Raw genomic sequence first — 14,632 nt, forward strand, 5'->3', positions numbered from 1 at the left:
GCACCCCTGGGCGCTTACAGAATCAACAAGAGAGTCTCCTATAGATGGTTTTTTCTTTTCTTTTTTCAAGTGGCAGGTGCTAAGTCTGTGTTCTATTCACTTCTTGGTTGGCAGTGACATTTTTTTTTACTCTGCTAATCTAGATATAAACAAGAGACAGGTGATGCTCTGCTCCACAATGTGCTTTAGCATCGACATTTGATTTCCCTGAAAAGGGAGGAAAGAAAAAGGCATCAACTTTGTTTTCCTTTGGATGGCTGCAATGCTGTCGCAACATGGTTCTACACTGTTTACTTGGGGCGCACATATGGCTTTGAGGAAGTCCTGGATAGGCTAGATGCAAACTTTTGTGCCATTTCACAAAAGGGGACTGGTGGGGGCGGGTCATAGCTTGGTGAGGAAGCACATGCTTTGCATGCAGATGGTTCCAAGTTTGATCCCTGGCTTTTCCAGTAGCGAGATTGGGAGAAACCCCTGTTTGAGTCCTAGGAGAGCCTTTGCCTTTATTTTAGAAAAAGCTGGGCTGGGTGGAGCAATAGGCCACCAATGTAAGAGAGCTTAGATGTCTGTCTTGAACATGTCATTTTTGGCTTTGGAACATGACTACCTTTTGATCTGATCAGCTCCCTACATCAGAACTGCCTGGGCCTAGTCACAAGCAAACACTGTGTGGTGAAGGCATTCTCTATCTGAAGGACAGAGACCTGACAAGTCCAGTTCCAGTTTGAAGGTAAAGAACTATGGGCAAGCATGGGCTTTGAGGAGGCCACTAGTACTTAGTGCTTGGATAAGCCAACTGAGGAAGCAAACAGACTCAGACCTGGTTGTGGTCTGCCCCGCTATGGTGAGATGTACTCTGTTTCTATTGAAATTGTTTCTAAACGTGTACCTATACATATCAATTAGCCTGTGCAAATTGGTGCCCCCTTTCCAGGCATTGCACAAGTAGCCAGCCTGAGCAGAACACAGGCTCGGATGAGGCACCTCCAACTTTAAAAGGGTCTCAGGTAGGTGGGGTTGGAAAGATCTTTCTCTGAAGCCCTGGAGAGCATCTCCAGTCAAGGAAGGCTGGGACAGGAGGCATAATCTCAGGCCTGTATGCCTCTAGGCCAGGGTTTCCCAAACTTGGGTCCCCAACAGTTGTTGGACTACAACAACCATCATCCCTAGCTAGCAGGACCAATGGTCAGGGGTGATGGAAATTATAGTCCAATAGCAGCTGGAGACCCAACTTTGGGAAACTCTGCTCTAGACCATGTACCCTCACCAGCCAAGCTTTTGCTACCTTCTGGAGTGGTTTTGCCTGCCTCAAATATGTCTTTGAACTGAGATCATACCTCTTGGTTGTTTGAATGGATGGTGATGGAGAAGGGTGGTATGTGTGTGTTGGAACCCCAAAGCAACTTACAAATCAGCAATTGAAAACATTATAATACACAATTAAAAATCAGTCAAATTGCCATTCGATAGAAATGTTCTTGCTTCTATTGATGTCACCAAATGATCAAAATTACAAAGCAGAGGAGAGGAGCATCCAAACAGCAGAATGCAATCAAATGCCACTAAAATCATTTGAGCAAGCAAAATACTTTTCACTCAATGCCTGAAAAAGCAACAACCCAGGCACCCACTGAACTAAATTAGAACACAGGAACATAGGAAGTTTCAATAGGCCGAGCCACACCTATCTAGCTCAGTATTGCCTACACTGACTGAGGACATCCCCGGCCCTATCTGAAGATGCAGGGATCAATTTCATCATAGAAGGGTCCCTGACCTCACCTCTAAAGGTGGGAGCACCTGGAACATGGCCTCAGATGAAGTTTTTAACCATTAAGTACCAATTTTAGCACTGATGCATTTGCTTGGTTGAGACTGGGAAATCCCAAGGCATATCCATATTACAAACTTATACCAGCTGGAAACTGGTTTTTATTGAGTGGGATAAGAATGTGCAGTTAGAATAGTGGGTGCTGGTCCATTAGGGTGAATGCTGCCCTCAGCCAGCCTCCACTTACCTGCCTTCTTTTTTACAAACCATTCCAGAGGCACTGGCTGCCAGCTCCCTGCTCCTTAGTTTCTGTGTTGCATTTGTAGAACTCTGCAAACTACACCTGAACTACACCTCCCAGGATCCATGACCCACTGCCCGTGTTGGGCAGAGTCCAACAACATCTGAAGGATCACAGTTTCCCCCTATAAAGGGATCATTCTCCCTCTTTCTCCAGTGGCGTTCTTTGGGTTCTCAAATTTCGTCGGCGCCCTGCCTCTTGCACTCTGTTCTACAACATTGCTGTGGTGCCCCCTGCAGTGCTGCTCCCAGTGTGGCTGCATTGGTCGCACTAAAAACTGCCTCTGCTCTCTCTGGAGAAATCTGCACCATACATTTAATGCACAACTAAAGCTTTGCAGGAGTTTGTATAGATGACTCTTTGGGTCCCTACCAACTCTGTAATTCCACGATTCTATAAGCACATGCCTTCCCCCAAAGAATCCTGGGAACTGTATGTCGTTTAAGGATGCTGGGAACAGTAGCTCTGTGAGGGGGGAACTACAGATCTCAGGGTTCTTAGTGGGAAGCCATGATTGTTAGAGTGGTATAAATGTGCTTTAAATATATACTGTGGCTGTAACCTCTCTCTGTTTCTCATATTCATCTGTCTGTCTTTAAATCACACTTTTGCAATTGGATAGTCAACCTTTCATTCCCCCCTCTCTTTTTTAATGGTGTCTCACCATTACTGGGCTCCCCTCCCCTTCGTCTTCTTCCACCAAAGTAATTAACATGATTTCTCTCTTTCCTTCTGCCCCCCCCCCCGATCTGCTTTGTTCCATTTCCACCCCTCCCCTATCTATTTTGATGTCATCTGCAACCCTGTCCGTCCTGCTGAGCATCCCATAATGAAAGTAGTTTGTATAAATAATTAAAAGCTGGGGTTCACACTGCGATGTCTGCAACAATGGTCTTGTTTTCACCAACTTGATGGAAAAGATTTGATTTACATCTGCTCTGGGTATTTTATTCCCTATCTTATTACAGCTTACAACAGCACTGGTTGTGTGTGTGTGTTCATGTGTGTGTGTGTGTTTTCTTCTTTAAATGGGGGAACACTGCCAAACATCTTTTTTCAGATGACGAGAAATTATCTCCAATTAAGAGATAGTATCAGTGGAATAGAACATTGTCACAGAGTAATGGTCTCCTGCTGTTTTCTTAAATACCAAGGTAAACCTGTGGCATTTATCAGAAATTAATGTCAAAGGAAAGTCGAAAGGTTTATCATGAAAGCTGGAGATGTTAAAACTGTGAAATGATGCCGCTACAAAGAAAGATCATCTTCCTTCTCTCTGCCCAGCTACACTTGGCACCAAGTTGAGCTTTCATGCAGATTACAGGGAACATCCACCTTGAAGAATCGGATGCCAGTTTCGGTCTCAGTTTAGCAAGGCTCATAAGCACAGAATGTGAAGCTCCTACTATTTAGAGGCCTTGTAATATTCCTAGAGGTGGCTTTAAACAAGGATTAGGTATGTTGATTGAGGGTTGTTCTATCCATAGGGGTGGGGGAGAAATTTGATCCAGTTCACATTTAAAGTCAAACCAACCGAATTCACACAAGCACTATAAACTGAAACACAACCACATCCTTTGAAATTTGCATTTCTCCAATTTTTGCAAAGCAGTAGCATGCAACAAAGCAGGGTAAAGTGTGCATAGGAGAAGTTGCTTTGCAAAAAAATTGATTCAAAATTGCACACAAAAATGAGTATATCAGGAGAAATTTGCATGAGAGTGCTGATGAATTTTCACAAGGACACTTTTTCGTTTAAAAATATTGCAAACTGATGTGGAAATGCAGAGAAAAATGAGAAACTAGGAGAAATTGTAATTGACAGATTTGCCCATTTCTGTCCATGGCAATTGCTAGGAGCTCTGAATATGAAATGCGGTTATAAAGAATGCAAAAGGACAGCTTGTACCCAAATCAACCTGCCAACATGCTATGATAAACAATGGAGAACCTCATTTGCCCACAAGTGAAGTTGGCAGGTAGGAGGGAGGCAGCTTTCTCTGAGTTGGCCACAAAACTCTGGAATACATTGTCAGCTGACCTCTGAGAAGCTGCCAAACATCAAACCCTTAGAAAAGCTCTAAAGACCTATTTATTTTGGGTAGCTTATGCATGAGTGACATATTCTCAGTCATAGTAGGGATGGGTGAATCTGTTAATTCCTTTTACACTTATGTTTTGCAATGTCAAGATCCATTTCCCACATTTCTGAATTAGGTCAGAATTCTTTCCCAGACCTACCTGGAGATGCCTAGGACTTTCTGCATGCAAAGCATGTGCTCTCCCAATGAGCCTAGGCTCTGACCTGTTATGTGGCTTTGCTGCTAGGGATGGCAAAATACCTTAAGCTTCTGGTGCTGGTGAAGCTGTGACTATCTGTAGGCAGAAGAACATAAGAAGAACTTGATGGAGCCCATCTTACCATCATCCTGTTGTCACAGTGGCCAACAAGATGCTTATGAGAAGGATCTGAGTGCAACAGCTTTCTCCCCTTCGGTTCCCAGCCACCAACATTCAGAGGCATACTGCTTCTGACAGTGGAGATAGAAAATAACCAGCATTGATTATTAGACATTGAGAGGTTCCTCCTCCATGAATTTACTTAATCCTCTTTTAAAGCCCTCCAAGATGGTAATCGTCACTGCACCTCCATGATCACCCTGTAAGAGAGATCGTCAAAAGTCTCCGTTTAGGGCAAGTTTGTTTTTCTGTTAGACCCAATAGGAAAGTTCTGTTAGGAAACTTGGTTTCTTAAACACCTTTTCCTCAAATCTGGAAATTCTTCTCCCAAGTGTGACAAGGTGTCCTCTGCCTTTTAAGCCCCAAATTAAGTCTATAAAGAAACGTAATAACTGCTTAGCCATGTGTCTAATTGCCGTAGAAACAGGCACACCGATTTAAAATTGCTCTCGTGTTGCCTTTTTCAATAATGTTGCAAATTGCATATATTACTTGTCTTGCCGCTTTCCTGGTGGGCAAAACTACCTCTGCTTAGCGAGCTGCTTTGATGGGAACTTGTTTACATGGCTTTAAAAACTCATCACTGATTTATAGTCTGGTTCAGGCATGCATATTCATTACTTGATGGCTGAAATGACTGCATTTGAAAGGCAGCCTTCACAGGTGGGACCTGCGGTTCAGGGTGCCAGCCAGCCAGTGGTGCCCCTTTCCAGGAGGCTCCATTCCATTTTAGGATGTTCCATTCTGTCCACCCTCCACTCAGTTTCCCACCCCCTGCCCTACATTTAATTGTTAACTGAGTATGGTGAGTCTTTAATGAACTGCTTTGAATGCCCCCTGCAAATATTTTTGCATTTCTTAAATATTGGGGTTCCCTTGAAGCTGTTGTGTATGTGTATATTTTGGCTTCAAGGATAAAAGGAACATTTAAACATTTCAGTATAGTATAGTGTAGTGTAGTATAGTAAAAGGTAAAGGTACCCGCTCTATAGGCCGAGGGAGCCGGCGTTTGTCCGCAGACAGCTTCTGGGTCATGTGGCCAGCAGGACTAAGCTGCTTCTGGCAAACCAGAGCAGCCCATAGAAACACCATTTAACTTCCCGCCGGAACGGTACATATTTGTCCACTTGCACTTTGACATGCTTTCAAACTGCTAGGTGGGCAGGATCTGGGACCGAACAATGGGAGCTCACCCCATTGTGGGGATTCAAACCACCAACCTTGCGATCGGCAAGCCCTAGGCTCAGTGGTTTAGACCACAGCGCCACCCGCGTCCCTAGTATAGTATAGTAGTCTAAACAAAACAATTCTTTATTTGCAGAATATGGATAGATATCTTTTCAAAATGAGAGCAAAAACATTGAGTGATACTGCAAGCTCAGACCTCTCATTGAGTTTGTATACATACGTAAGGTATATTTATAATTTTATAATGTTTATAATTATACTTTTTTCATTGTACGATTCTTTTGCATGTCACTTCGATATTCTCAAATATTAAGCAGTTATATGTGTTTTAAATCATCGCCATCACGCCACTCCTTGTTCATTCGTATCTCCCTGATACAATTTTGCTATTGATCTCTTGCGTGTTTGCTTGCCTGGCCTACAATGGCTTGAGAGCCAGCCTTACAGCGATCTCAGAAGAAACACTAGGATCCTTCCAATCCATAATGATCGCCCATCAATTCCTGCATTATTTGCTCATGAAGCGCAGTTCTTCCAGCTTGTTTCCATCAGCAGAAGCTAGCAAGAGCATAATAGGATTTAATGTGTGCTCTTCATTGATGGCTACATGTAAGTGGAGGAAGGTAGTAAAAAAACGAGCTGTAAAATCATTTTACTGTTGAGCCTCCAATTATAAAGACATATCAGGCGCAAGAGAATTTCAGCCCATTTTGCACAACTGAATATCCCCACGGGAGATACGGCAGTCGGGCAGAAATAAGCAGCTGCTTGCACTAATTTTTAGAGGCTTCAATATTTCATGGCTGAGAACAGAGGATATCGGGAGCAGCAATAATAATGAGGTATTTGGGGCTAGATCATATTTGCTGACATTGAATGAATGAACAGATGATGAAAAGTCACGTGTCTGAGGGCGGATAACTTAAATTTATTTATTTACCAATTTATATTCTATTTATAACATATTTCAAAGGGGTCATGCCTGGATGGACAACCAGCTTCTGTAATTCAGTTCCAATTCAATTCAGGACCTGCTTCAGCAACCTGGATCTGACCCAATTCGATTTGGATCAATATGGGCATGATATCACCTGATCCAGGTGTGGAGCCAAAAATCTGAATCTTGTGTTCTCACTCATTTGCGATACAGAATCAAAACAGCCATAACTTCTTCTTTTTTAATAAATACAGGTGCTTCACCTACTCCCACACCCTTTAAGCAGCTGTGACCCACCTGCCAGAAGCGAGTAGCAGCTCTGCTCCACAAAACAAGTTGTTTTGTAGTCTATTATACAGTATTGTAGTTTCTCTACACATAGTATTTGTTATGCACTGCTTAGAGATTGCATTGCTTGGAGTTTGTTTCTTGTACTAAATCAAGGTGTTCACATTAGTGCTTAAATCCCTAAACTACTTAAGACTCTAAATAACTGAAAGACCGCCTCCTTCCTTGAAGGTGTTAAGATTGGCTGAGGGGTCCCTCTTGGTATGTCCACCCCCCTCTGAAGTTCAGGGTGGTGTCAGCCTGGCAGATGGAATTATCTGTGGTGATTGCAGAAACTTCCTTTCCACAGAAGTCCATCTGGCATCTTCACCTTATAGCTTTCAGTGAATGCTCTTTACCCTGGTTTTTGACACTTGGGGTGTATAGTTTTAGGACCCATCTTATTTTCGTGATTGTAAGCTATTTTAAACTGTTTTTAATATTGGGTTTTACTGTTGCAATATTGGGTTTTACTGCCCTGGGACTTTTGGGTGAGTGGCAGGTAATAAATTTAATAATACTAAATAATAATAATAATAATAATAATAATAATAATAATAATAATAATAATGTACTGCATCAGTGGTGTAGTGGATAGAATGTTGGACTAGTAGCTGGGAGACAAGGGCTCAAGTCCCCACTAAGTCATGAAACTCACTTAGGCTAGTCACTCTCTTTCTCAGCCTAGCCTACCTCACAGGATTGTTGTTTTGAGCTGAAAAGGGGAGAGTGTAATGCCACCTTGAGCTCCTTGGAGGAAACGTTGAGATATAAATGTTGAAGAAGAAGAAGAAGTATTCAGTGCAAATCCTGCTCAGAACAGACAAACCCTTTGAACCTATTAATTTAGGTTCATTGATATCAATGTGTCTTCTCAGAGTAGGATTTTAGTTGGAGGAGAAAACTCATCATCATCATCATAACTCTTTGGGCCATGCAGTCCCACTGTCTGAAGGCTACAGTAGATCTGCAGTACAGTAGTACCTTTGGTTATGTACTTAATTCGTTCCAGAGGTCCGTTCTTAACCTGAAACTGTTCTTAACCCGAAGCACCACTTTAGCTAATGGGGCCTCTTGCTGCTGCCGCACTGCCGGAGCACGATTTCTGTTCTCATCCTGAAGCAAAGTTCCTAACCTGAAGCACTATTTCTGGATTAGCGGAGTCTGTAACCTGATGCATATGTAACCTGAGGTACCACTGTATATTCTTGAATCCAAATATTGCAAAATTGCATTAAAAGCTGCTTGAACTCAGTAATGCTGTCACATGCAGAATTCTGCCATGAAGCAAAACTGTGAGAAAAATGTAGCAAGTCAGAATGCTCCCTGCATGGGAGGATGAACTATAGTATGTCAGACTGCTCCAAAAGGCTGCCTGCCACAGCCTGAAGTTGTGTATTCCATGCCACCCCCTACTTCTCTCCTCATTTGCTGCATCTGTGGGCTCAGGCAGTGGTAGAAGGTTGCAAAGTGGTATGTGCCACTTCTTGCCACAGTTGCAGGTTGCCTTTTTAATGATCCCCACTGTTTTGCTTCTTTAAAAAGACTGCTTGTGAGTAAAATAGGTAGTGCCTCAGACCAAAAAGCCTCGGTAGAAATGTTCTACTTGCAGGGAGGTCTTTATGGAGAGCTTTCAGAAATGGAACCCTCCCCTCTTGCAGTCTGAAGCAGTATAGTCCACCCTCAGGACTAAACCTCCTTGTCCCCCTCCTGCCTGTGTAGACAATGCATGAAATGTTAGACCGTGCTAGATTCCTTAATATTCTTTGTTGGTGGTTTTCAGTGTGTGTGTATGTGTGGGGGGAGGATACCTACATGCAACAAATATTGATATAACACTTAGTGACAATTTAGCTGATGAATATCCTTTCCTTCCACAAGGCTGCACAAAACACTGTGTTTTAATGAACACCAACAACAAAGAACATGCCAGGTGTGTTACTGCAAACGACCTCCAGTGTGGTTTAATTAGGAGAAGTGTTGTGCAGCAACATCTTTGAGGGACCTTGTGTAAATATGAGAGTGGGACAGATCTTTCTTTTTTAAATTCATGCTCACCAGAAAAAGAAATCTTGATTTTATAACTGTACTTTCACTAGTCACTGCAAGGCAGGTGGGGTGGGGTGGGGAAAACAGGGTCCTTTTAATTAAGAGCAGAGAAGAAGAAGAAGAAGAAGAAGAAGAAGAAGAAGAAGAAGAAGAAGAAGAAGAAGAAGAAGAAGAAGAAATGCTATTAATGTTATCTTGAGGTTTTGCACTAATTGGTTGGATAACAGCATTTTACAGGGAAGAAATTACTGGCTAGGCACATGATGACCCTCACCCATTAACAGCAACTCCATGTTGCATATATACATGCTGCATACAGAAATAATTTCTTTCGGAGGAATCTTAGACACAAGAAGCTAGCACGGAGCAAGCTGGTGCAAATTAAGCGGCCATAAAACACACCAGAGCCTAATCCTGTTGAGGAGTGGAGCGACTGCTGGCTGAGCTGGCCTACGCCCGACAGAAGGAAAACAAGCCTTTAAAATAGTGTGGTTCCTGCATTGCAGGGGGTTAGACTAGATGAGCTTTGGGGATCCCTCCCGATTCTAGAATTCTATGATTAAATACACCACCCTTTTTGCCAGCTTAATTTACACTAAGTTTCCAGGTCATGTGACTGGGCTGAACAGGTTTAGGATCCAACCTAAGTTCCCTCCCTCTGTACACACCACGCCCCCAAAACATCATTTTAAAAGATTTGTCCTGGTTTAGGATTGGCTGGGAGATACACCGACATAGCCCAGCTGCACTGGAGACATCCTGGCTTAGCTGGTGATCTGCTAGAGCCTAAACCTCACTTATCTTAGCAGATCTTGATATAGGATGCTTCCCTTTGTGTGTATTAAATGAGAGACTAAAACAAGGTGAGTAAAAAGAAGAAGCCCTGTGTGCATTAGGGGTGGGCGAGAAATTTGGTTCATTTCAAATTGTAACGTGCATCTACATAGCTCACACTTTTCGAAAGAACATGCAACCAAAACACAGTTATCCTTCAAAACTCCCATTTTTCTCCACTTTTTGTGATGCTGTACTCTATTGTGTACAAACATGCATACCTGAGTGAAAAGCATGCATTAAAACACATGCATTTGTAAAAATAACATATAAAATGCATCATATTAGGGGGAAAAGCCTACATACTGGGCAAAATTGCATATGTTAGGATAGATTTACACTAAAATACCCATGCCTTTTATAATGCAGAGCCTTAGTGGAGGCTTGAGGTGTGTGTGTGTGTGTGTGTGTGTGTGTTTGTGGAGCTCAGAGCAGCCAAGGTGGGAAGGCAGAACCTAAGGCAGCAGAGGCGGAAAAGGAAGGTGCAATCTTGTCCCCAAGAATCAGGTGCTGCCTTCACAGATGGGTGCAGACCCACCTATCCTCAAGAAGCGTGTATTTGCAATCCCAGCATTCCTGCAAGGCAAGCAGGTCTTGCAATTGAGATGCAACACCTTGTCTTTAAAAGCTTGGCTGGAGGGGTGTGGAAACTTATAGGGACATCTTTGTTGCTTACATTCAGTTCTGAATCATTTGCCCTGCTCTTGACTCCCGGAACCATGACTCCTGAGCCTTGTGTCTACTGCTGTTATTTGTCTCAATAAAGATCTCTTCCTTTCCTGCACGGGTGTCAACTTGAATAAAACATGGGGGGGGGCAGGTAAGCCCTTCCTTGCATAAATCACATGATGCGGTGCACACACCCTGTTTGAATGACAATGGCCATCAAATTTGGGGGCACTGGCTCACTCAAATATTTATTGGGGGGCAAAGTGACCTTGGCCCCTAGCAGTTGGCTCATATGCTTAGCTACAAGTAAAAGCCTTCGTTGGCATGTTTGAAGAATCCATAAGTTTAGTGTCTCTCATCCTCTTCACAGCATGTTGGGTTTCTCTGCCCCATAACATCTTTACTCTGTCTCTGTCCTGTACTTTGGATGTGGGCTTCTTTGGACAAGCACTAAAATAAATACGAGAAACTATTTTCCACATTTAATTGAGTCTGTTTGCTAGGAACATTTTGTTTCTCCTCGAAAAAGCAGGCCATTACACAAATCGTAAAAAGCTAGCTGCTCTGATGAGGTATTTATATGTCTTTTTTTTTAACTTACAGAGAAAAAGATTAGGTGTGTACATACAGAGTCCCAAACAATCAACACGTAGTTGGGAAACCACTGTGTACATCAATTTACCCCCACATTTTGGCTGTCTTGAAAGTTCTTCTGAATCTGTGTTTATGTTCAGTGGTTGATTATTATTCTTTAAATGGTGCTTTCTGTTTTATTCATTTCTAAGCGTCTTTCGATTGTTTTCTTTAAGCAGTCATAAATAAACCTCACAAACAACAAGATGAAAAATCAATAACATGGAACAGTGTACCATTTTCAACAATTTCTGCTTTTACTATTTATTCTGAAAGGGAAAAAAAGGTTCAAAAATAGCAGGAGAGTTCTCCACATTTCCACATCAGTCTGCTTTTTTTTAAAGTTCCTGTGAAAATCCACCAGCATTTTAGTGTAAATCTCTCCTAATATATATTTTTACTAAGAAATTTCACCATATATGTATGCTATGTTAACTATATATGTGTAGATTACAACGCATTTGTGTGCAAATTAGGTCAACTCATTGCCACCAACTTTGCAGCAATGCTTGCCTTGTGATCATTTTTATCACAGAGCTGACCAGGTGTTGATTTTGTGATAGCCTGCTTTACTTGAAACTATTCAATCCTTGATTTATTTGACTAACCCTATCAAAACAAAGTCAACTTTTGCCATGACTGCTTGGTGCAGATCATTACAAGGTAAACTATAAAATTCCTTTGCTTTTCACACATCATTTCAGCTGGAAGAAGACAGAGGGGAAGGGAAGAAAATTATACTCAACAGTAAAAGTGAGGGTAACAATGCTATTAAATTTGGATGTGGAACCTTGCAAGATGTGTTTCTTCTGATACAATAGCATATATCTAAGTGCAACTTTCTTCATATCCAAGATATTGTAAATCATCTGTAATGTCTTTTAATTAAGATTGGAACACTTGCACTTATTGCCTGTTATTGCACTAGATAAATTACATCCATTCTGCATTTCATACGGTGGAAGAATGGTTTTTCTTTTCCACTCAGATATTCACCTCTGGAGAATAAGTAAAAAGCTGTTGAATCCCAAAAACATAGCGGGTTGCAATTCAGCAGCAAAGAAATCACAAACCTTCCTCATTCCTTGCTATATCTGAATAATCATTCACAAATGTGTATTTGCTACTTGATGACTGCACCATCAAGTGGTGAAATATGCATGGTGATCTTTCCATCTCACATTCTAGGGCATGTGCAGACAACTCAGAACAAGGATAGCATTCATTGGGATTTGCATCAAAGGCATATTCAAGAAGATGCAGAAGAGCAAGAGAGGCTATTCTGTATTTTTCAAAAGGCCTGTGTGAGAACCAGAAATCTGCCAGCTACAAAGCCAGGTGACCCATCAAGCCTCATATGCACTGTCCAATTGGACTCTTGTGTCTCTTGTGTGGAGCTGGACAGAGGCCTTTCTCATTCCCTGCTGCATGAATCTTATAAACTGGCGATGCCAAGGATTAAAGCTGGGACTTTCTGTATACAAAGGATGTTCTTTACTATTGACTTATGGTCAATAAGGTCCCAGGTTTCATCTTCCAAAGTAAAGTGGGATAAGACCTCTTCTTCCACTGGCTCAGGAGAAAGGAGGACCTTCCACTACCTGGTGTCCTCCATACATTTGGCCAGGTTGAGAAAGGCTTCTTTGCACCATGTCTTGAAATAAGAGAAGAGATGGACAGATCTGCCTCATCCCTGACAGCTGATGCAATGCTGTTCTCTCACTGTTTGCTAAATCGGGGATAAGAAGATATGAAGAGCCTGCTGGATCAGGCCAATGGCCCATCTAGTCCAGCATCCTTTTCTTACAGTGGTCAATCAGAAACTTGTGGGAAACCCACAAGCAGAACTCTAATTTCCATGGTGCCCCAACATGCCCAATATAAATCCACCCCAACCAGCTGATTGTAGGACATTAAAACAGAGACTTGCAGGTGATGATGCTTGCCATGAGTCTTGGAAGGTGTCAGTAGTGTCAGTGCTGGAGGACCATGCATGGAAGCTGCCCAAAGATACCAAGTGCTGACACTGGGCCTGTGCATGGTGGCAAGGACACCTTCGCATCCCTTCTCCATGGTGCTGAGCTTGTGGATTGGGATTCAGGCAAGAGTCTAAGGATGTAAGAAGGCAGTGATTTCTATTCCGACCTGTATTGATCACAATCAGCTCTGTTTCCATTCCGCTGCAATTTGATTTCCACCAAATAGTATGCTATTTATCTGTCTGCTATTTAACATGATTTAAATAATCATTTATAAAAGGTGTGTTTGATGAAATAAATGATGCGATTATTTCCACACCATTTGTGTCAATGCAAAGAAAATGGAGGGGAGAAGTCATCAATTGTGTGTTGTTTGTAGTCTGAAAACAACAGCAACATCTGACATGAGACAAATAAATGAACACCAGCAATTTCCATTTATGTTTTCATCAGGATTCTCCGACATCCATACCCATGACCCCAGTGCTTTGATGGATCAAACTCACCTCTCCAAGTACTATATTTTTATTTTACTTTTGCACCCTGCTATGTAAATCATCTGCTTACTAAGGCTTCTGCTGGCTCTCCCCATCCTCAACAGTGTTTGGCTTCTCCACTTAGTTCCCAAGAAGTCTTTTCCATAAAACTTATTTTGTGCTCGATGGAAATGCTGAATCCATTAAGGATGCCTCATTTACACTTGGATGCATTACAGGAATATTTCTCTGGGGTTCTGAAGTTATCATGCTCAATAATTTGATAAGCATATGAAATTTAATAAAGTCTAATTAACTCATGTAATATAAAATGTTCTGCAAGTCCTGTTTGTATATCTCACGCTGATAAACAGGAAATGTTGTGTCCTAATGCGTTGGCACTTAGCTGTGCGGCTGCTAAATGTTGCTTTTAATTAAACAATAAAGAATGTAACATCCTTTATTGTATTGTTATAAATTTTGATGAGGTGCAACAATTTGATTCCTTTAAAAATTAATTGCCTAGGAGTGTGTTTAAGTAATATTGATTATGTTTGGTGCCTCATGTTGATCAGTGATAGTTAACTTGGCGTTTAAAATATCTTTTTTCCATTATACATTTGTGATGCAAGAATAAAAGCAAAGTACAAAACAAATAGGCACTTGAATTCTAATAGCAATATGCAATAAATGTCAGGCGGCTGGAAATTATGGTCGCAATTTCATCGGAGTACACTTTGTTCCTCTATTATGCCTGCATGAATTTTGCTACTGGCAAAATCTATTACAGATAACAGTTAAGAACCTTTCTAATCTACACAGATAGGCACAAGGAAGGGGACAAAAAAATAAAGAGTGCCAGAAAACTAAATATTAGAAAATGTAATATTCTAGGGGGGAAACTGACACTCGTCAGAAATAATGTGACCACGTTGGCGACTGCAAATGATAATTTCTCTAAGATCATTGCAGAGTAGATGTTTTGGGGATGTTTGACCTTTCTGAAGG

The 14,632-nt window shown here is 41.7% G+C and overlaps 1 long non-coding RNA gene across 1 annotated transcript in view; it reads left to right on the top strand.

Annotated features, from left to right (window-relative positions):
- Positions 1-14,632, top strand: part of LOC309377186 — a 976,085-nt gene that overhangs the window by 262,889 nt on the left and 698,564 nt on the right. The gene's annotated exons all lie outside the window — the stretch shown is intronic.

The sequence above is a fragment of the Podarcis melisellensis genome (genome assembly GCF_964234715.1).
Source record: "Podarcis melisellensis genome assembly, chromosome: 8".
Classification (NCBI taxonomy): Eukaryota; Metazoa; Chordata; class Lepidosauria; order Squamata; family Lacertidae; genus Podarcis; species Podarcis melisellensis.